This window comes from Podarcis cretensis (assembly GCF_951804945.1).
Source record: "Podarcis cretensis genome assembly, chromosome: 5".
Taxonomy (NCBI): Eukaryota; Metazoa; Chordata; class Lepidosauria; order Squamata; family Lacertidae; genus Podarcis; species Podarcis cretensis.
The window spans coordinates 17,713,382-17,736,658 of record NC_137174.1 but is presented as its reverse complement, the minus strand read 5'-3'; the positions used below and the strand labels follow the sequence as shown (position 1 = coordinate 17,736,658).

Sequence of the window (23,277 nt, the reverse complement as noted above, 5' to 3'; positions counted from 1 at the left end):
TGGGTATAGGACTCCAGTCGAAACACTGCTTCTGAGGCTGTGACCTGAAGCACACTTAACAGAGGGTAAGTCACAGGGGAGATGTACTTCTGCATAAACATGAGTAAGATTGTGGTGCATTTTAACTAAGTATATGACCAGTTCAGATAGGTTAAACCAATGGCAACAGAAGCCAGAAATAACCATACCCAGCCCTTCTTTACACTCTACCCATGCTCTTCACACACACACACACACACACACACACACACAATCACACACACACTATATAGAATGTTGAATATATGTGCTTCTTTCGGTGATTAAGGTTACATTTGTGGCTGGCTACTACAGCCTTTGAAATGTCACCCAGCAAGGATTCGGTGAAATACACCCATACGTCACAATTTTAGGGGCTTCATTCTGATGTGCAGCTGTCAGGCCATAAACAAAACAAAACAAACAAAACAAAACATATATATATATATATATATATATATATGTATATGTGTGTGTGTGTGTGTGTGTGTGTATGTGCCATTTGAAAACAAGGGCCTTGCCTAACCTATACTGACTTTGGTGTCCAAAAATGCAGGTGCAAGTTGTCTTGTAATATTTTGCATTTATTTACAAATAGATAGGTTGCGTGGAGCATAGCTATATGCTTCAACAGACTATTAAGAGGGTGTCAAGGTATTACCCTAGGCAACTTATACCAATAGTCCTACTCACAGAAATCTGAAACAGAAGCCCTTAACAACATATACTTATCACAGTGGCTTGGTTTATTTGATTATAAAAGCTGACACCTCTGGACAGATTTTGTTATGGGGTGGGTAGCAGGATTCCAGCTAAATAACCAGGGACCAACTAAGAGGAGGAATTGCAAATCAACAAACCAAAGGAGGGGAAGGGATAATACAAGTTCAAAAATGTTCAGGTGGAGGGCCAAGGACCTACGCAGGCCATGGAAGCCCCACTGGAAATGCATTTTAACCATTTCTCAGGCTACTATGTTTTCAGAAATCATTGTCCACAGTTTCAACATGCATGTGCTCCTGACCATAAGGGCTAGAAACTTGCTTTAAAAATTGTTGAAACGCAATTTTGTTTTCAGTTCTGTGCTGTTTCTACATTCTCATGGAATTACGGCAAAACACAGTCCTGAGCATTGATAGTGATGTGCCTGGCAATTCTTAGGGTTGGCATATAAATGGTCAGTGTGTTTAAACTAACTTTAGCTATGAAGGATTTTTGAGCAGCTTCTTACCAGTTTTAGGAATGAATATAAGAATTGTTTCCCCTAACAATGATCACATTGAATATAAAGATCAATCAATACAGCTGCTTCCTGTGTTGAACTATAAATTTAACTGATAACATACGTATTGTATTTAATTGCTTCTACAAAATTTTGTCGAATGTTAACCTCAGCCTCCATTATAGTTTGGTCTGCATTGAGCATCCACATTTCAAAATATTTGTTGTTACAAATACAAGCTTAAGCTTCCTTTAGTGTCCTCAAATCCTGACCTGCAGGGCTCAGATTCTGTCTCAAGTTGATATAATTCAGTGTCCCTGGCAGTGTGATTCTAGCCTTCCTTTTAGCAATCTGCCAAAACCAACTGAATTATGTGTTGGTATCGAGATGTGGGCTGCTCACTGCAAATTGAGCCGATAGCTGGCGAAGTCATTTCACTTCACACCCTCACGTTGATGGGCAGCCTCTGGAGGTGAGATAAGCAACCTGGTTCGGATACAGAACAAGATGTGTTTCTTCAAGATAAGATGGGTGATTTAAAAGAAGCAACGGCTCAGGCAAGCGGGGTGTGAGGGTTAGGAGCCATTCGTCATGCAGAACTCTGACTTGTACACACACAGCTTTCTGCGACTGCCTTAGATGCATTAGAAAAGGTTGTAACAAGTGCAGAGGTTGCATCTTTGACAGGTGCCACTCTCAGGCAGTTGCTCCCAGGAAGACGCTTCTGGGGCACACCTAGCTTGAACAAAGGGATGGAGGCGGGCCCTGTATGCTTTGGATCAAGTTTCCAACTCTGCTGTAGTCACACTGAATGACCTTCCTTAGCCTTGATTTCTCCTCTGCAAACAAGAACAGCAGCCTACCTTCTCGTAGGGTGGTTGTGCAAATAAATGCTTTGTGTTTGTAACAAACTGTAGTCCATTGGAAGACCAACTCTGCATTACAAAGATGTCTGCAAACTTGACACAAAGGCTGTCAACGTTAACCCCACCATGTGGGAATTCCTTGCAGACGACTGCAGTGCCTGGAGACAGACAGACAGGTCATGTATCCATAGCAGTGACCAGAGAAGGAAGGACCACTGGGAGGAGTGCAGAGAAGAAACGCCTTGGTGCATTTGCAGCAGAACAACTGGATGCCTTCATCTGTCCTATTTGCAACCTAGTATGTCAAAGTGCAAGTAGTTAAATAGGTACCACTCCAGCGGGAAGGTAAAGGGCATTTCCATGCGCTGCTCTGGTTCACCAGAAGTGGCTTAGTCATGCTGGTCACATGACCCGGAAGCTGTACGCGTCTCCCTCAGCCAATAAAGTGAGATGAGCGCCGCAACCCCAGAGTCATCCACGACTGGACCTAATGGTCAGGGATCCCTTTACTTTACCTTTATGTCTTCCATATTGGTCTCTACAGCCACAGCAGGCGCCGTAACCTTCCAACAGTTTGACTTCACCCCCAAAGGCACACTTCTTCCATTGTCTCCCGAGACAGACAGATGCCAATAACAGAGAGCTTATAACAAACTGCAGTCCATTGGATGGGAAACATGCAACAGGGTTTTGAAGAATAATTCTTGACTCCAAAGTTGGGTTTTACAAGCCCTATTATCTAGCAATGTGAAGGTTTAGAGTTAACCCTTACTCCCGCCCGTTTTTTTTTTTTTTTTGTTTGGTTTTGTTTTTTTGGTCTTTTCCCTTTATCCCAGCAGAAATATTGGTACATTGCATTTTTCTAAAAGAAGAAAAACCTCCTTTTAGAATGATGATTGAAATACTTTTAGAAGTAGCACGTTGAAATAAATTACTGCCAATTTCACAGGTGCAAAACTCCTATATCCTGTATTGAAAGGTAATAAGGCTGGTAATTATGGCATTGCTGCAGTATCTGTCTGCATCAGTAAATACATAAGCCTCTTAGCACTAAACTAGGAATCTGCCAGTCATCCTTCTTTTGCCACATGGTGACAAGGCCTTTGGACAACAGGGCCTCTGACATCTCTGCTTTCTCATTCCTCAGGTCACAAAACAATTTGATAGAACTTTGAAAATATATACCTACACACAAGGAACAAGCAAGCACGTAAAAGAGTTGAGGAGCTTCACTGAATTCATGCAAGCTCAAAGCGAAAGTTCAGGACCAGAAAATATGTATCTTTAGGACACCAATTTGAGAACCCAGAAATATACATTAGTATTTTCAAGGATATTTCATTTACTGGGATGGAGCAAGATATGAATATATGGGTTCAGGATAGTTATGTTTCTCTGCAGTTAGTATGATGCTTGCAGCCTACTCCTGTCCATGCTTACTCAAGAAGCCAACTCTACTATGTTCAACCCGGTTCCCTTCCCATTTCATGTGAATGGGACTGTAGCCTTGTGATGCATATTAATGATGATATGCTATACTATTACAAAGTTTTACTGGGTATCTAAACATATTGCCATTCCTTAACAACAGTATACAAATAGATTCCACCTAAACATTAGGAAGAACTTCCTGACAGTAAGAGCTGTTCGACAGTGGAATTTGCTGCCAAGGAGTGTGGTGGAGTCTCCTTCTTTGGAGGTCTTTAAGCAGAGGCTTGACAACCATATGTCAGGAGTGCTCTGATGGTGTTTACTGCTTGGCAGGGGGTTGGACTCGATGGCCCTTGTGGTCTCTTTCAACTATGATTCTATGATTCTATAGTAAGAAAGTAAGGTTTTCATATATTTTTGATTTTGGGAGGTGCTGGTTGTTGTTGTTTTTAGATGGGGAAACAAGGTTTTCATGGCTTCAAAAACTATAAATTGAATTTTACCTGAAGCCAAATTTTGTGGTAAGTTGGGTGGGTCCTAATCAGATGAAACCTGTGTAGAATTTTCAAATAAAGTTGAGATAGGAGATCACACTGAAGAATGCTTCCCCATATGAGGAAATCCATGCACATACAACACTTATGATGACATGGAGAAGGCAAGGCTAAAACCCCTCACCTCGAGTCTGAAGTGGCATTGTCCAGGAACTGTTCTGATGAGCCTCTAGTGGAAGCTCTCCCATTATATAAAACTAGCAGCACCCCAATTATATTCCAGGGTTTCATGGCATCACTATTCTTCTAATATTTGTGGCCTGTGAAGCTATGATTGTACAAGTGAAGCCATGCTATCATGATATGTGGATGTCAGAGCTTATCTGCCATCAATATTTTGAAAGCTCATTTGAGGAATTAATCACTTAACAGCTGAGGCAAATTGATCTCTGCCCATCCAAGATGGAAAGCTTTTGAGTGAATACTATGAAAACATTTTAACAGGGTAAAAAGATTATTATAAAGTCACTGTGGATACAATTCTTTTCCCCCGCATGTGTAGAAGATGAGAAGCAGACAGAGCAAAGGCCAAGGTTTGGGTGGCATGGAAGGTTTGGCGGTGGGAAGATTGGCCAGCCCAGATTATTGTTCCTTCTCCAGGCATTCTAGTCTCTCTCTTTCTCTCCTTTTGTCCAGGCATCAGATGAGAGCTCTGAATGAGAAGTAGGAGGAAGAATAAGCTGGACTAGCCAATCCTCTTCCTCCCTGAATCATCACCTCTCCATTATCTTGCATCTTGCTCTGTCAGCAAGGGATGGATTGAAACCTATTTATGGAACAAAAGATAAATTCTTTCATCAACAGTATCTGGCTGTCTCGGCAAAAGCTCTTCCTGTTTTCTGCTTGATTAGAAGAGTGTTTAGAAGTCATACTGCATTTCAACTTCCAGAGCCCCCTTTTTAGATTCTTCCCCACACTGATGAAAATCCTGTCAGGTGGATTCAAGAAGCCATAGAATCCTAAACCATTTCCTGTAGCGATGCAATGAAGAACAGAATCCTCTAAGGGCTAATATAGTAGGGCCCTTCTGGGTGGCTTGCGTGTGCAGCACAAAAACAAAACAAAACTCAATTGTTAGCATCATGGACAGCGGAGTGTGTGCTGGATGACTGAATCATGCCCTGTAAATGGTGATGCATATGCCTGCATCGTCCCTCATCTTAATTAAGGGTCAGCACTGACAAGTATCCCCCCCCCAAAGTATTTATTAAATTGCTTTATTTTCAACTTCATCTAATGTATATTTGTTATTTACCACAAATAAAGCACCCTCAAAGAGTGATAATTTTTATAAGACCTTGCACAGCTAGGCGAAGGACCAACCTTACCTGCATATCTTTACAGAGAACTTTCATAGTGTCTTCCAAATCAAATTAATAGTCTGGACAGGTAAAACCACCATGGAGTGCAAGAACGCATTTAGCCCAGGGAAGAATGATCTGACTTGCAATAACAGTAGCTGGACACATGTGGAAGAAGCATACAGAACCAGAGGTTGCCAATCTTATTTCTAGTGACTCCTGAGATGTGCCTGGCTAGCATTCATCTGATTTGGTATCAGAGGCTGTGTACGCACTCCTGTTAACTCTGCGTCCAGTGTACTCCCCTCACCCCCAGTTTATGAAGTGGAGTACACATACCACTAGCCACAATCCATATCTATCCTGTACCCATCTTGTCGTTCCTTGCGAAATAATGCATTTTGATCCGTTCCCCCTCAAACCAGCTCCTATCCAAACTGAGAAAAAGAACAACGTAGCTGTGTTTTAAGATGATAAATGCCAGAGACATAAACGCTAGGCGGACCTATTGTTTGGAAGCAGTGCAGTGACGTAAGAGGTTACCAAAGGCATATTTTGGTACCTGAAAACCTTTCCATAAATACATCCCAAGCAGAACTGCTCTAAAAAGATCTAATCTGAGTAAATGGGTAACAAAAAGGCAGGTGAAATACACTAAGCGTAAAGTGATGCACATTGTGGGAAAATGTTAGGTTCAACTATAACCTGTCAGAGTCTGCATTACCTGTGACTACGTAGCCAAGAGAACTGGGCTGTGGGGGGTGGGTGCTCCTGCACTGAAGACCTTCAACTCAGTGTGCTCCAGAAATGGAAACTAAAGAGGTACTGTGGAACAAATAATAAGCAGCAGGTAACATACTGGTGCTGGGGAGAATTCATCCTTGCACTGTTATAAACGGTCCGTCTACACAAACATTGCATTTTGCAAGATGGAGCTATCCTCCTTCCTGCCCACTGTGTGCTGTTCAGATGGTTCTCATGACCTCTCCAGAGCCATTTTGGGGGGAGGCAGGGGAGGGGGAAAGAGGCAAAAAGTCCCACTGCACAAGTGGAAATCTACTGGCTCTAACTGGAGATGCCGGAGGTTGAATTTGGGATTTTCTGCATGTAGAGCAGATTCTCTACCACTAAGGCCTAAGCCAACAGACAATGAGCCGATGTTCTCTAAAAATCGCTGTCAAATATATTCAGGGAGCTTGTAAATATGCCTGTGCCACTTATGGCCATTTTCAGGTAATGAAGATGTACACCTTAATTAAAGTAACTGAAAATCAGTGCTCTTTCCATTGATATTTAATTAAAGGTAAAGGTAAAGGTACCCCTGCCCGTACGGGCCAGTCTTGACAGACTCTGGGGTTGTGCGCCCATCTCACTTAAGAGGCCAGGGGCCAGCGCTGTCCGGAGACACTTCCGGGTCACGTGGCTAGCGTGACATCGCTGCTCTGGCCAGAGCCAGAGCCAGAGCCGCACACGGAAACGCCGTTTACCTTCCCGCTGGTAAGCGGTCCCTATTTATCTACTTGCACCCGGAGGTGCTTTCGAACTGCTAGGTTGGCAGGCGCTGGGACCGAGCAGCGGGAGCGCACCCCGCCGCAGGGATTCGAACCGCCGACCTTTCGATCGGCAAGCCCTAGGCGCTGAGGCTTTAACCCACAGCGCCACCTGCGTCCCAAAAGCATGATAAAGGGTATTAAAAATAACAAGCAAATGCTCTTTCAACACAACAGTTTTAGAATGTTTCTATTATGTGGGTCTTCTTCCATGCCACTTATGACTATATGACCAGCCCCATTCTTTCAAAGACTATGTATTATTATGGATTTGAATCATGAATTATTTCATTAGGTTCTTGCTGTAATTTTCACACGATCTTGAAACCACATAATATAATACTTTCCCCCATCTTGTTGTAATGAAGCACAGCAGTTTTTTTTTAGTTTAACTAAGAGCCTTGTCACTCCAAAAGATTTTGAATCTTATTGTTTCATTAGCAATTATTTCAAATCATTTCCAGCAATATAGTCTAAATAATTGACATGAATCATAGAGTTGCCAGAATGTGGTGATTAATTCATCAGTTAAACTACTTATCAATATTATTACCCACTATAGTGGGGTGGGGGCACATACTTGTGAGTGTGTGTGTGGGGGGGGGGGGAAACATGCTATAATAATTTTTTAAACTGAACTTGAGGGAAAATATATTTCCTAAAAACAGCTCCACACTTCCCCCCTCTAATCAGCCGAACTTTAGCCTTATTATCTATGCATTTTTATACAGTCATACAGCAATGACAGACCCATATTATTATTATTATTATTATTATTATTATTATTATTATTATTTATACCCCACCATCTGGCTGGGTTTCTCCAGCCACCCAATGAAACAATATTATTTCCACATTAAAAATACACATTTTATTTACAGAAATGCAAACTACTTTTAAAGTACATTGTAGTCTATCAGGACTGTCTAAAAGCTCAACCAAAGCATATGACAATGTCCTTTTTGAGTGTATAGCTTCAGAATGAAAGTCAGCTATTCTTTATTCTTAATGGTTTCCCACACAAAACCAAACCAAACCAAACCAAACCAAACCAAACCAAACCAAACCAAACCAAACCAAACCAAACCAAACCAAACCAAAAAACCTCTGGATATAGAAAAGTAACGTATCAGGGTGGAGGTTAGATTAGAGAATATTTGGGAGCATTTCTGAAGAACTTTTAATATGCACATTGTGGCCAGCATCTAATGCTGCCATAGTGCATGGTTTCAAAGAGAGCCAGTGTGGTTTAGTGGCTAAGAACGGTAGACTCATAATCTGATGAACTGGGTTCGCTTCCCCGCTCCTCCACATGCAGCTGCTGGGTGACCTTGGGCTAGTCACACTTCTCTGAAGTCTCTCAGCCTCACTCACCTCACAGAGTGTTTGTTGTGGGGGAGGAAGGGAAAGGAGATTGTTAGCCGCATTGAGACTCCTTAAGGGGAGTGAAAGGCCAGATATCAAGTCCAAACTACTCCTCCTCCTCCTCTTCTTCAAAGTCAGAGCACTCTTTAAATCTCACACACCTTCAGCATAGTGCCGTGTTTCTCAAACTTGGGTCTCCAGTTGTTATTGGACTACAACTTCCATCATCCCTAGCTAGGAGGACCGACAACATGGTGAGCGTTGTAGTGCAACAACAGCTGGAGACCCAAGTTTGAGAAACACTGGCATAGTGGTTACAGCAGTGACAATTCTCAACACTCCTACAGCAGCACTTTGATTTGGCCGAATTATTGCAGCCTCACTGCAACTGTTGCTACCCTTAAACAGCAATACCTTGTCATCTTGCTGCCTATCTTGTGGTTCACCATTCAGAGTTCCTGCCCTCCGAGTATGGTACCCGACACATAATAGGCATAGAAGTGGCAATGTAGAAACCCCCATTTCTCACACGTGTCCTAAACATGAATGTATTATCCATCCAACAAATGGTAAGGTATATTTACCCCACTTCCCCACGCGATGAGAAGCTCCAGGGGCTGTACTACATTGTTTAGTTTCTACTGCATGAAATAGCACTGGACACTTGTGGCATTTTTGCAATGTTTGCTTTAATTACAAATATAGAGGAAGAATCTTTTGGAAGGAAATCAACCGTCTTACTGCAGGCAGCAGATCCACCAACCCAGCATCGGGCCTCCGAAGTGAGCATTTGAACCTAATATATACCCCCATTTTGAGCCCACAGGTATTTGCTTCTCTGTCTCCAACTCTGTCCAAATTGCAATTCTAATTCCAACTCATAACAGGATTTTAGAAGAATTCCCCACCATCTGAATCCGCACCACAATTCCTTGTGTTTTGACGCTGTGAGATCCTTCTGTATTGCAGCCGCTGCTGGTGTAAGGAAATAGATGCAGATAGTTTCACGTTTTTAACTTAAACATTATGATTAATGTGTTTGAGAGGGGATGATATTTCAGGTGAAGGTTTTAAAACAGGAGCCATTTTAATTTATACAATTCCCACTATGTTAAAGTGTTTCCAGGTTGTTGGTTTGTCTGTCAAAAGATAGTGCCACTTGACTACTAGGTAGCAAATACCCCTTGCAATAAATAAGCAGCAGTCACATTTAATTGGGCCACAATGCATTATTCATAAAGTATGTTTTCGTGATGATTTTGGCACTCATTAAGGGAGAAGAAGGGCAGTAAACTTTCTTGGTCGAAGGAAACTGAGTTTTAAAACTTAAGACACAACCACCTTCTAAAAGTGAGCAATTAAGAGCTGTACTGATAAAAGCAGAGGAATTAGAAGGAAGGGAAATAAATTATTCTTGGCCACCTAAAGAAATAAACATGTTGGAAAAGGACAGCAGTATCTGTTCAAAATTAACCCTATTGTCTGCGCGTGGCTTGGATAAATACAAGGTTTTCATTATAGATATTATCAAACACTACCCTGGGATTTGTTTGGAAGAAAGACAGTATATAAATTTAAAAACAAACAAACCAACAAGTTAATTCTAAGGGCTGCTACCTACATTCTTAGACCTACACATGAACCACAGGGCTTTTTCAGGGACTGCACACTGGCCAGCCCAGGCTTCCTACTGCATGTACACGCAGTACAGAAATGTAGGCAACTGTGACTCCTTGACAAGGGTATCTGTACAAAACTTTTTTTTCAATACCCTGGTCAATTTAGTTAGTACATCTTGCTAATCTTATACCATTTAAACGGGATGACACGGGTGGCGCTGTGGTCTAAACCACTGAGCCTCTTGGGCTTGCTGATCGGAAGGTTGGCAGTTCGAATCCCTGAGATGGTGTAAGCTCTCGTTCGGTCCCTGCTCCTGCCAACCTAGCAGTTTGAAAGCATGCCAGTGCAAGTATATAAATAGGTACCGCTCCGGAGGGAAGGTAATTCTCCTCCAGCCACTTCTTCCACATGTTCAATGTTACTACAATATTTCATTCCCACTTTTTCACTTACATTTTTTTATGTTTTATACTTCCACTCCATTCTTTCTCCCCCATCAATTTACATATGGTTGCAGGTAGTTTCCCACTCCGGCAGCTTACATAGTGAGACCTTCTGAACAGCTTTAGCAGAAAAAAAAAATGCATTGTGTGCCTTTGAACCATTATCTGGGATAAACATTATCTGCATGGGAAACACTGAGGACTAAATGGTCTCTGGTTCACCTCAAAACATATATGCAGAATAAAGACTGCTGACATTTCCATAATAGTGCAATTTATTGTTTAAATAGCATTTTTTCTTTGCAAAAGGTTGCATTGCCATTAGCAGTTGTCTTTTTTCTTCCACTAAACAACCAAAGATGACATTTGTGTCCAAAACCAATTAAATAAAAAATTACTTTTCGTATTTCCTCGGGCTGTCATTATTCATTCTTGCTCTTATAAAAAGAAACTACTGAAAGTGTGTGTAAGTAAGAGAGAAATTAGAGGTGAAACAAATATAGCCCGGGGCTCTCTCTGCTGCAGCTGATTTCGGCAGAACTGCTAAACAACATATTCAATAGAGCTAAATTTAATCTGGTTCTGAAAATCAGATTTCCAATTCTAAAACTCCTAATCTAAATTTAGAGATTGGAAATGGTAATATTTGGCAATTTTCAGTACAAATTATAGCTCCTGGTGGGGTGCGAAGGACACCATTTCCAACAAAAGCCAATACTTGTCCACTCTATTACTACCACCACATAAGTTCCAATGACTTACTCCCAGGTAAGTGTGTATAGAACTGCACCCTGGCTGAGTAACCTTACAGGGGTTGATGGTGGGGAGAGTCTGTGATAAAGGAGCCACCACTTCAAAAGCCCTGCTGGACACACAGCACCCCTGACAGGAGTTGTGTGAGTTGGGGCAAGTGGCTCTTTACCCATGTTTAACCCATTTTTCCTTACCAGTTCCTCTTTCTTAAAAAATGAAAATCTAACAATGCCAGGGTTGATTTAGTCCTCCCCTCCGATTTGAAGGTGTGTCTGGAGAATGAGGCTTCTTTGAATCCGGCTGATCCAAAGCCTTCCCCAGTCTACCTTCTTTTTGCTGTGCTGCCCTCAGAACACTGACAATGATGGTGAAGCTCTCTGCTAAGGAGACGTGAAGGAGGCCTACAACCTTGGAAACTCTCCTTCCAACTGTGAATGTGGAAGAGTAAACTCTACAGTATCCAAGTGTGTCCCATCCACTCTTAGAATTGCTCTCTTCACAAGCTTCATCATGAAGAGCAAAAGGGATTTCAGGGTGGGTGAAGCTGTAAGTCAAAGCAAATTGCCAATACAGTGGTACCTCGAGTTACATACGCTTCAGGTTACATATGCTTCAGGTTACAGACTCCGCTAACCCAGAAATAGTACCTCAGCTTAAGAACTTTACTTCAGAATGAGAACAGAAATCGTGCAGTGGCGGCGGGAGGCCCCATTAAAAGTGATACCTCAGGTTAAGAACAGTTTCAGGTTAAGAATGGAACGAATTAAGTACTTAACCCGAGGTACCACTGTACGTTTAAAGTATGCAAAATGCTAATAAAAGTAAAAATTAGTAAGATTTAAAAGTGTCAAGTGCCCAACAGCTCGTCAGCCATCTCAGTCAACCTCTGTGACCATTCCACCTGCTCATTAAATACTTTTATATCTTCATGAAGTCAGTGTGGGGATTGGCTTACATTCCTGTTTCATCCCGTCTTTTTTAAAAAAACCCAACAACAACAAACATTGTCTATATGTTTATTAAACCATGAGCTGCAGACAGGGATTGACTTGGTTATATATATATATACTGTATACTGTGTATATATATATATATATATATATATATATATATATATATATACTGCGTCTGCGTGTGTGTGTGTGTGTATATATATATATATATATATATATATATATATATATATCTTCGCTTAATGCAAAGAAATCTTGAGGTGGAAATACATTTTTTTCCTTACAAGAAATTTGTAATTTGGCCCAGAGTTGTGACTATAACCTAATTAAGCCTGCAATAATACAAAAATATGCTTGCTTTTGAGTAGAAAGGCACATTAGTAAATAAAATATATGAGTTTTAATCAATTAGTTATTTGATGAAATCTGATGAATAAAATAGTTTTGAAGGAAAAGGCATTATTATTCACATCATTATTACATGTACTTCTAAAAACAGGGTACCAGAGAAGGTATCTAAATTGAAAAGGTACTACCTCCTGGGTGAGAGAGAGTTTGGAATCAGACCTGGACCAAACTTTTGAAAGGCAAATTAGTTCACACTAATAATTTTTTTTGGGGGGGGGGGCTTGATAGCAAAAAAGGAGAGATTTCTTCTCCTTTTTCATGATTTGGAGGGGCATAATTTTCACAAGGGGTGGACACAACTTACCAGAGCTCTTTGAAGCACTGTCCAACTGACAGTTGCCATTTCTAATTTCCCAGAATGTTCTGTACCATGGTGCGTTTGGGTAAACAAATGGCAACACTCACAATAAACGGTTCCATTATTTTCTAGTGGCTATTATTGGCCCCTTCCAATATCTACTGGAATGAGGCCTTCTAGGAAATAAAAAATGTTAGTTGCCTGGTTGACATAGTTCCCGAGACCTCTGTTAAATTACATTAGCACCCTGAAAACTGCTGAAAGGCCTGCCTCCCCAATTTTATAGTGAATAGAGCTAGGGAACTGGGGTTGGAGGATTTTGACCTGGCCTTGGGTGGTATGCTTTATCTATGTTGATGTCTGTGTTTCTGATCACAAATGCATATTATAAAAAAGGTCTGCTGACCAATTAAGTGGGCCATGTTTTTAATTGATTAAGCAAAATGAGCATTCCTCTCAGAATCACTACTGGAAGGCAGGGAATGCAGTGAGTGGGAATCTGAGTCTGTTGGTGACAAATGGACATTAAGAATGCAGGTAACTGAACAATTAAGCATTTTGTGAGGGAACGGAGAGTCACAGATTGAATCACACACAAATTTCTGGGACCGATGGGGAAAATATAGAAGAGTGATACATGACTGCTGATAGTCTATGGGGAAGAATTATAAACCATATGAACAGAAAAAGGGAATACAGGGCATAATTATTAAACGGAGTAAAGATGAAAACATTGTACATCCACAGAAAGAAAGGGATATAATAAGGAAGTTAGAATGCCATAGACAGATGTCCGAGTTAGGAAAGGAGCATTTTTTAAAGACAGAAAGTGAACTGTAGGAACACAAGAAAGGACAAATGAAAGATGAATGGGCACAAAAATAGAAATTTATGAGGATAAAATGTTGACAGTAGTGCCTCTAATTAAAAAAGGCACCACCAATTTAGAAAGCTAATAGAATATACTCAAGGAAGTGGGTGCAGGGAGAGAATTGTATAAAAAAGGTGCTTGCATAAAAGGGGTAACTTATATTAAAAAGTGGAAGTACAAAGAGGGGGGTCAATTTTATGTGCCAGACACTAGTAACCTTTTTAAAAAACCCAGCAAGATAAAGAAGTATGGAAAAAACACAGGTGGGGGGAGAATATTTCTAGAACAGAATGGCAGCTGGGTTGTAACTGTCAATACTGTATTGCCCGATCATTACTTATTATAATAGAAAGGTCACTTCCTTTAGTACATCCTTTCCCAACCTGGGGCTCTCAAAACAATGCTGTACTACAACTCCCCAAATCCCTGCCCACTGGTCATGCTGGCTGAGGCTGATGGGTGCTGTGGTCCCAAAAATCTGGAGGATACCAGGGTGGAAATGGATGTTTTAGTAGAATAGCCAAATTCTAGTAACTGGTGAGCAGAGAATTATGTTTTGCTGAATTCCTAGATAATATTCATCAGCTTAACAACACTTTCTTTAAAAGTTAAAACTGACAGTGCCAGCCTATGAACAATTATGTTTTTTAGATAATTAAAAAAAAAATGAATTATGACTGTAGTTAGAAAGTTCAAGTCTAAGTCAATAACTGCTATACAATTTTACCTTGCAAATAAAATTAAAAATCTCATACACAGACATTTATAGGCATTGATGAGTTCAGTATTACATTTAGGGGGAAACCTAGCAAAAAAAGGATACCCAATAAGTTTTTACCATGATCTCAACGAAGGCAGAAGATGTTCTAACAAAGGACAAGTGAGAAAAAGTGTATGATGGCTCAGGTCTTCCATAGCATCTCATAGAAGAGATAATGGTGGACATCATTCTGCACACTGATGACACTGCATTCCCACTCTCCCAGTGGGTTTGTGTAGATGTTGAACTGCACCTTTGTCTTTCCTTGTTTCCTGCTTCCTCCCTCTCTCCATCCTGTGGGACTCTTGTGCCCACAACTCCCGTTTCCTTCCCCTCTTCCTCTTCAACTGTAGTCCATCCCTGTTTCTGTGTTACTAGGAGATGACATCCGTACCTTTGTGATGCCAGCAGCTTTGGCAACAATCCCCATTGTTGGCTCAGATGTCTGCCTCTTTCCTTAGGCGTGTTGGTTTCTACCCACATCCAGGTCTGGGCTGAAGGCTGGGGATGGGAACTGATGAAAGTCACATGGGGCCGTCTTTCAAAGTGGGGCGGACCCAGTTTGAACATGCCCCTGCTGCATTCTGAGACATTTGTTCTCAGAGCAGAAAATGTAGATTCCAACCACTTCTACAATACTTAGAATGTCTGGCTTCCCTTCATGTATTACCCACATGAACAGAGTCCATAGAGAAAAGAGCAGAAGAACATCATTGCTGTTAAGGTTGCCCTTAAGGTTGCACAGCTTAATCTGACTGACACCAGTATTAGGGATGGGATGTCTGAGCTGGGGAAGCCAGTGCGTGAAGGCTCCGACAACTTAGCCATACATGTCTAATGCATGGGCACCTGTGGAGAGGGAAACTGCCCCACTGCCCCCTTTTCTATGCATGGGCCCCCTTCACACAAGCAACACATGAATAGTGAGAACACAAAATACGTAATAAGAACAAGAACAAACCAATAACCCCCCTCCTACAAACACATTTAAAAGCGCATAGAATGTTAATCAGCCAAAGGCCTGCTTATAGAGAAACATTTTCACCTGGCATCTAAAGATATACAGTGGTACCTCGGGTTAAGAACTTAATTCGTTCTGGAGGTCTGTTCTTAACCTGAAACTGTTCTTAACCTGAGGTACCACTTTAGCTAATGGGGCCTCCCGCTGCTGCCGCTGCACGATTTCTGTTCTCATCCTGAAGCAAAGTTCTTAACCCGAGGTACTATTTCTGGGTTAGCGGAGTCTGTAACCTGAAGCATCTGTAACTGAGGTACCACTGTATAATGAAGGCACCAGGTGAGCTTCCCTGGGGAGAACATTCCACAAACAGGGAGCCAACTTAGAAAAGGCCCATTGTTGTGTTGCCGATCTCCAGACCTCTTGTGGAGGAGGCACACAAAGCAGGGCATCAGATGATGATTGTAGGGTCCTGACCAGTTCATATAGGGAGAGGCAGTCCTTGTGGTCCTGCGACCCTGAGCCACTTCAGCACTCATTTGCTGACTTAAAAACAAATGCCTCTGATGTAATAATGATGATGATATTTATTTCTATACCACTTTATATTTTTAAGGGGGGGGGGGAATCACAAAGTGGTTTACAATACATTAAATGCAGTAGGTGTATGTTCAAATCACTTCCAGCACACTTTTGAATGTTGGACTGTCTTCAGGCAAAAACTAGCACTTTTACTGAAAGCTAGGAAAACTGGCCCTATTTCCTCAAGGAGCTTCGCATGTGAAAAAGTTTCAGGCTCCTTTCAACAGTGTCCTCAACACTGAACGCTGTATTCCTGTGAGGATAACAGGTTGAGGACACAAAAGTGAGTGTGACCTCTCTCTCCCTGCTTCCCCCATCTCTCTGACATGTTGGTATGAGGAATATATTATTCTCCAAAGAGTGAGACCACTCAAGGGAAGAGAGAAAGCATACCGGGCTCCAGTTTTCTAGGGTGTTCGCTCATGTTTCTTCTCTAGGGAGAACCTGTTATTCAGCTATTTGACCAGGGTTTCCTGCCCAGTGCTCAGATCATGACAACCCCCCAAAAATGCAGATGGCAAAAAAAAATGATACCTGATATCTACCCATTAACCTAGCTTCTGATACCACTGACTATATCCTGAAAGTCACAATGTGAAACTTTAGAAATACCATTGGACATATGGTTGCATAAGCATGCCTTGAGTAGATTCCATTTTAGAAGAACCAGGCAAAGTTCAATTTAAATAGAAGGCAAGTAGCAAACAGAAAAGGACAGAACAAGGCAAGTAAAGGCTGTAGCGTGCATATTCCATGCTAGCCCTGAGGGCCTTCATTCTAGGAGCTAGTCAGGAGCTAGTCCCCTCCTAATTTGGATGCCATTTATTACTATTTTTCTCTGTGTGCTGCATTTCTCGTGGCTAAATGTATTATAACAATAACATGCTGATGCTAGATAGGTAATCTTCCATTATGCCCATGTACATTGCCAAAATGCATTTCGATTTAAAGTGACGCACCATAATCCAGCATTGCTCCCTCCTTAATTTGAATCACTGGTAATGTACTATGGAGACAACAGACAACATACTGTCTATTAGCAGTTTTAGAGTGCATCGTGGTTGGAGTCTTGTCATCTTAATATAAATTTAGCCAAGTCCCTATATGATCTATTTGAACATAGCACATATTCCTGTCATTTCCTTTCTAGCACCATGCGTATCAGCACACATCTTGTGCTGTATATGAAATATGCACACAAAACATATTTTTAAATGCATGAGGTTAACCCCAGAAGAATCAGATGAATGCCACACAGTATTAATAATATTTATTTATGCATATTATTTTCCCCTTTGGCAACCCAAGGGCTGTATTTTTAATGAGCTGTTAAGTGCATAATGACAAGAGAAGCAAGGAACAGCAGCGTGGATTGGGGCAGAAGAGGTTACAGGTTTTTCACCAACTCAAAGCTTGAACCAGCAGCATATAGTGCTGGCGCCCAGCAGCAATAACTAGGATGAAATTAATGATGGCCATAACTTTATTGATTAAAGCCCACTGAGTTTAGCATGGTGTAAATCAACAATCCTCTCACTGGACAGCCTAAGTGCTGGTCAATATCACCGCCCCAGTCCATATGATCCCAGTCTGTATGTACAGTGTAATGTGATCATGTGGGTCTATCCTGAAACCAGTACATTGGCTGATTGGCTCTTGGGACCTGAGATCTGTGCCCCACAGAGTTTGGCAAGCCAGCCACTCATGGAAATGAGGATCTTCCACAACACACAGAATTATAAAAGTGTTCCAGCCCAATAAAGTGATGATGCCATATCAGGTTGTGGCCTTGGATCCTCCTACCCAACAGTGTGCTATAACAAGACCTGATAATGTCACCCACAATTTCAGGGGTTCATTCACCCGCTCACCTTCCAATGGGACATATGATACGATCTGCCAGCAGTGGCATTTTGCATTCTACATAGCACAAGAAGACCAGTTTTTATGCAAAATAATAAATGGATAGAAATCTGGCATCAGAAATGGCATTATAGAAAATCCAGTGGGGGGACATTTCAGCCTCCCAGGACACTACATAATGGATAGAGTGAAGACTACAGCTATGTACAGATTGTTGACTTAAAACACTGCTAGGTGTTCAATTGTGGCTTGATGGGAAATGTATCAAAATGCAGTATTTCTAAGAAATGACAGGATAGATACAGGGTAGATGTGTGTTGTTACTGTACTACCATGTATACAACTGCTTCCCAAAACAGTGGTGGGTACACACTGGATGCAGAGCAAATGTAAGTGTGTACACTGTCTATGATGTGAAACAGTTGCAATGCACAAAAATATTAAATGCTATCACAGGTATGCTGAATCAGCACAGCGGATTTTTCTCACTTTACTTGTGCTAATTGGCTAGCTAATGTCAAGATGTCTTTGTTATCAGCGGCTGGGTTTGTGTGTGTGAGTGAATGGTGACTGTTATTAAGGTAATTATGACCATTTGTAGTTTTCTGTGTTTTATTTCCTTCCGACATCAATGTTTACAATCCCCACCCCATCCCAAGTCGTGTATATACGCACCTACAACTCAGGATTACACTTCATGCATCTGATGAAGTAAGCTATGGTCCACTAAAGCTTCTTCCATAATAAATTTGGTAGCCTATAAGACTCTTTGCTGTATTATCTATATTCACTTATTAGTTGCAAAAAAGAAATCCATGCTTAAACTGAATGCATGTTCTAATCAATGACTACTTATATAATTCAATTTGGAGATGAATATCAAAAATGAACGTTAAGGATCATTCGTGAAAATAAACCACCAAATAGCACTTATATACCTCCTCCTGGTTCAACCACGGGGAAAACTCCTTGTGGATTGTGTAAAGCCTGATTAATGGGGAGAGATTAGTGTTATTGAAGTGGCCTGAACTCCATTGAAATATTCAGTGTCTCATATCAATGTCACACACCACGGCGTTAATGGGATTGAGATGCAACAATAATAGTTTCCATGACAATGCGGTGCATTTAGTCCCAGGCACCTCCCTGGGTAAACAGTAATCCTTCAGAAAGAAGGGGGGGGGGAGCAAGAAGGTCATTACAGCAACTTGTCAAATCAATGCAGAGAGTGTCTGAGGCGATTAAGGCATCTACTCTCAGCCCTGACATGGTGTCAATAGTACTGGACCGCTAGAGCTCAGTCAGATGATTGAAATGAAATGCCCATCAGTCAGGGAGCCGAGGTGGACTAATGATTCCCTGTGCTGCCTATTAGGACTACATGACAACTCAATCCTGTTTGCTAAAAAAAAGAGGGGGGGTAGTGACCTTGTTGCTTTGTTTGAAGCTGAATTAAATTGACAACAGCAGCTAATCTTTACCTAGGGCGATTAACAGAATTAAAGCGCAACAACAAAGACACACAAGGCATTGTTTTATCTTCTGGGTTTGATGTACGCTTCCCAACCTAGGAAGAGTGTATTTCTTTCTAATCAGGTGCAAGGTAAAATGTATATTCAGCCAATGGATCTATGCAAATATGAATGATTTTGGAAGCTATAAAAACCAAAATGAATGGTAAATTTAGGTTTGGGGAGCAATAATAGGAGAGACTGAAGTTCTTCCAGAAATACTCCAAATCTGTGGGGTGGGGGTGGGGTTAGAAATAAACCCTTATTTATTTATTTATTTATTTATTTATTTATTTATTTATTTATTTTAATAGTTTGGTGAAAACTGCAGTGCTTTCTTTAGTAATTACTCGGGAATATGCTGCATTCAACCCTATTAATATAAAATTCTACCCTGGGTATATCAAGACCCAGTGGTGCTATGGCAACATCAAAGTTATAGCAATAGGTTTCAAATCAATATAGATAGTCAGGGTCTCCCCATTGGATTTCACTCTGGGGCCAACTCAGGTGGTAAACCCAGGTCTGAGCTGCATCATTTTAGACTGCAATGTTATACACGGAGAATTAATCCCATTGTACTCAGTGAGGCTTACTTCCAACTAGACACATATAGGATTGTGTTGCTAGTGGTTAGAGCCACTAGCTCATAAGATGGGATGTTCATATACAGTGGAACCTTGATTGTCAATGCTTCGGAAACCAAACAATTCAGAACCCGAAGGCTGACAACCCGGAAGTGAATGCTTCCATTTTTGAATGCGCCTTGGAAGTCAAACTGCTTCCGAGGCATGTTTCTCCATTTTTCAATGGATTTTGCCAACCGGTAATTGTGCCTCAGTTGTTGAACGTTTCAGAAGTCAAACTGTCTTCCGGACCAGATTACAATAGAGAACCGAGGTTCTACTGTATAGAAAACTATCATGGCAGGGGGAAGACTGTGCTTGAATCTTTCTCCTCCATATTGAATTTTCTATGTGTGCAAACTGAGTTTCACTTATATCCACATATAGTGCATGCAGATGTTTCAGTTCTGGAAAAACTTATGTAAGAATTTTAGCATATCTGAAAATGATATGGGGATTTTTTTCTCCAAGAGGTTTACTGATGTTGTGCACTTTTTCAGCACAAAATGCAACTTTTTAAACTAAAGAAAGCATTCAAGTTCAGACATCTATGAATATCTCTCTTAACTTCCCCTGCCTTTTTCCCTTTTTAACTTGAGGGCTATTCTAAAACGATGTGCTTGATTAAAGTCTTCATGTCCAGATCATGTTTCCCTACTGTTTATCAGTTTAAATTACTGACCTACTCAATCAAAAAAAGCAAAAGGGGGGCAGAGAAAGAGAAAGGAATCAGAAGTGGAATGTTTTTCATCTTTACAGCAGCTAATAAGAAATGGCTGAGATGGTAGAAAAGAGTAAATATCCTGCCCCGCCCCTCACCATTCCAATCATGAATATATTGCTTTAAGATGTGCCTTCATCTCTGAAATTGTCAGGAGGTCATTCTGGCATCCCTACATTTAAAGCCCAAAGTAACACATTACTCTGAATTGCTCAGTTGCAAAAAAAAGATGAAAGATTAAGGAAAATTTTCAGGGACAAGAAAATATGTGACACCCTACGTTTATCTCATGAAGTGGACAACTCCCCCTTTCCTTATTAGTAATTGGGGAAGGTTATTCAGAACTGGTTTGATTACATTTGGGTACCAAAACCCCAATTTAATACAGGACAGTTCTATCTATAGAGGTGGCAGAGAGCACATTTGTCTACAATGCATGGTAAGGATGGCCTGTATTTAACGTTGCACTATTCAGTTTGTTGCACGCCCTGAGTGCCATATATGAACAAAAGCTGGCGTATTTTAAACACATCATTCCTTCCTGTGGGCATTGCAGAAACATCTATATGGCCACTGCTGGGAGCAGGTTGCTCATCTAGATGAATCCGTGGATGACCCAGTTGTGCTCCTTATTTCCTTTTTGACAGCAACACTAGCTATTACAAAGTACATCACCATAATGATGATCTGAAAATAAATGGCACCTCAGTCTCAGGTTTCCCTCTCATTTTAGTCCTTTCCCTGCTATCAAAATAATGTGTGGTTCCTCAGCCCTGCTTTACAGCTGATAAGGATGGGAACATAGGCGGCTGCCATTGGTTCATCTAGCTCAGTATTATGAACAGTGACTGCCAATGGCTTTCCAGGGTTTCAGAAAGAGGTGTCCCTAGCAGGAGATACCAGAGACTGACCCTCAGATTTTTGCCTGCAAAGTATGTGCTATGCCCCAGGAAATTCACAGCATCAAGACAGCAAAATGGGGAAGCAGGGACGAGACACACAACTCAACACAGAGCCACCATTTTTCTCAGCAGCCTTGGGACTTTTGTACTCATAGGTTCATTAACATTTCAGAGTTCTTTCAAAAGAAAAAGGTGCTGCTTTTTGGAATTGCATTTGTGCTTAATGATAAATATTTAGTGTACAAAAGTATATATATATACATACATACATACATACAAACACACACACACACACACACACACACACACACAGAAGTCTATGTATGTGGTCATACAGTCACAGTCTGCTGCAATTCCCCTGCTTTGACCTTGCACAGGTGGATTGCTGGAGAGTATTTTCCCCTAGGTGGGAGGGACTACATGGGACATTGGCGCCACTGCCACGGCTCCTCAAAGCACGAGTTTTGGAAGCAGGAGGCACAATTCCCTTGCCAAAGAAGAGGGATTTCAGGTTTTTCCACCTAGCCCTGATACATGGGAATGAGTTTCACAGATATCCTTAGCTCAAGCAGCCTCAGTGACATTTTCACTCAGAAGAAGGCAAAGAATCCACTCTGGAGCTTTGCCTCTCTGGAGTTGGTTCTTATTAATCCATTCCAAAGAGTAAGAGGCACTTTAGAAGAACTGCGATCCCTTGGAAGTAGAAGGATACCCTACCCTATTTCACTTGCAAAATATGGTGATGAGCATCCTTAAGTATGAAGAGCATCCTTCCCACTTGGTGAATTCGGCTTATTGCTTTCAAAATAATGGGCAAATTTATGATCCCTCTGATCATAAATTTAGTGAGTTGAGGCTGTTCAGGTCTGTGCTCTCAAGTTGCCATAGTGGGGAAAGGGAAGACTGGGACAGATGAAGGATGGAATAACTGGCAACAGGCCCTGAATTTAACCTGTACGTCACTGGGGATGCGCTGCACTGTTTATTCACAGGTCCTGCTCGCGCAGTTTCATATCAACACCTTGGTGGTACAACCGCACACGGCGCTTGCTTTAGCATAATTCTTTTAACATTAGCGAGGTTCTGCAGTATCTATTTTTCAACAGCATGTGACAACTGTGCTGTTACCTTGGCTAGTTTACATTGTACAGGAGGTCCACCTCCCCATGTCTGTGATTTTTACATAATTGGGCAGAACAGACACACATGAGTAAATGTGTGTGCTTTGCTTACAAGCCAAGCTTAAAATTTACATTTCCTCTGTGAGATTATCGTTGTAGCATGAAATTCCCATTAATATAAGTAATCACATGTTGTTATTTTTGATATATGCAGTTTAAATGTTCCCTCATAAATTACTTAAAAGGTTGTGCAGACAGATCCACACTTTTAAAAAAAGAAACACCAGATATATTGTTAGCTGTGTCCCACAGTGCCTGCTGGGAGGTTGACAAAGTACAAGTCGCACATTCTGGGTCCCCATTGGCCAACTGTGTAATAGGTATTGAGATCTGTGCTGTCCAATAGAAAGAATTAAAAAGTGTTAAGTTCCTTCATTTGGGGATTAACTTAATTGGGGGCTGTTAATCAACCTGACCAGCTTCCACCAATCTTGATTTACTTTCCATTCTGACATGGAGAGCTGGGTAGGAATAATGCATACTTATGCACACATATTCATATTAATCTTTAGAGATGTAT

The 23,277-nt window shown here is 41.2% G+C and overlaps 1 protein-coding gene across 15 annotated transcripts in view; it reads right to left on the bottom strand.

The window, feature by feature from the left end:
• LOC307216587 (uncharacterized protein) overlaps positions 1–23,277 on the bottom strand; it is a 203,732-nt gene that overhangs the window by 114,407 nt on the left and 66,048 nt on the right. For 3 of the 15 annotated variants that reach the window (XR_013839164.1, XR_013839165.1, XR_013839166.1), the window contains exon 1: positions 14,667–14,776. The exons of 9 other annotated variants lie outside the window; for them this stretch is intronic. The gene's annotated coding sequence lies outside the window, so the exon portion shown is untranslated. 3 more of the 15 variants (XR_013839167.1, XR_013839168.1, XR_013839169.1) reach the window with 1 other exon arrangement.